Source organism: Falco rusticolus, chromosome 7, assembly GCF_015220075.1.
Source record: "Falco rusticolus isolate bFalRus1 chromosome 7, bFalRus1.pri, whole genome shotgun sequence".
Taxonomy (NCBI): domain Eukaryota; kingdom Metazoa; phylum Chordata; class Aves; order Falconiformes; family Falconidae; genus Falco; species Falco rusticolus.
Window position 1 is genome coordinate 53,910,597 of NC_051193.1, and position 1,178 is coordinate 53,911,774.

General features: G+C 47.4%; 1 non-coding gene across 1 annotated transcript; it reads right to left on the minus strand.

Annotated features, from left to right (window-relative positions):
• Positions 1–269: 269 nt before the first annotated feature.
• Positions 270–382, minus strand: LOC119151899. Its single transcript, XR_005105602.1, has one exon. It is a non-coding gene; the product is annotated as a U6atac minor spliceosomal RNA (small nuclear RNA).
• Between the last annotated feature and the right edge of the window lie 796 nt (positions 383–1,178).

A 1,178-nucleotide genomic window follows, 5' to 3' on the forward strand; every position in this document is an offset into this window, starting at 1 on the left:
ACACTTACAGTTCTATATCTACACATGCTTACTAGCACTTCAGTGTTTGCAGGTCAGAGAAGTGTGACTTCTACTGCGTATCACAGGTCAATGGAGATACAGACAGAAAACATTTATTCTCTCCAGCCCTTCCTCCCTTTCCTGGTTGGGTTGGATGATGATACCTGCTGCCTTTCCCCACCACCGCCCTCTCAAAGCATCAGTGATGATGATGACAATGATCCTGTGCTTTCACACAAGAGCTTGGCAGTTGTGACAATCTTCCCAGGACATACATTAGATGCCACAAAGTAAGTGCCAGCCTTAAACATGGTTTAGTCCGTTAGGACTTCTTCCATCCTAACCAAGGGGAGTGCTGTCCTGCTCTCATTTCGTATTTCTAAGGTACTGGGGAGATGCACATAATTCCTTTCTGAAGGGCCTGAAATTCACATTTCGCACCTCCCTATAAAATGTTATAATGATCAGGGGAGAGACTGGGGTAGGATGTTTCTCCTCTTGTAGGTCTTCCAGCAGGGAAGGGAAAGAAAATTGGACTCACTGTCAGAGAGAGTAACAGTGGTTATGGCTATCATGCCTTACTGGCTAGAGCACTTGCTGGCTTGGCTTCCTTGCCCGGCCTCAGAATTGCTTTTGCAATAAGCAGCTATTGCATGAAGTACCTAAACATCCCTGAGATCAACATGTAGAGCCCAGGACAGTTACATACTTTTCTTCTGGTCCAGCTAATTTCTAATTCTTTCCCAGAGCTGCCCTTCCAAGAAGAGTCCTTGGGAGTACCCCCAAATCTCTTGTCTAGTGGCCAAAGTACTCTAAGCAGTTGTGGCTTGGGGGGGGGGGGGGGCAGAGGGGTAGGAAAGGGCAACAGCAAGGCTTCATTGCATTTCACACTTTTGGCCAATTGCAGCTGCTCAGATTCCACACACGTGAATTACGTGATGTGACAGTGGCCATGCAACTGTGCACTACCTATTTCCCTCTGCACTTAGATCAGAGCTCTGTGTGTCTATCCCTGCCTCTTAGGCGGTCTGAACCTCCTCAATGTTCTGCTCCATTGGGGTGGAAATTTGGTATTGCAAAGCCTGGCCCTGTAGTGAAAAAGTTCCTTTTTTGGACCCAGCAGGTACAGTGTGGGAGTGTAGCCTGCTTATATTTCGGTACCATTCAGTCCTCAGTCT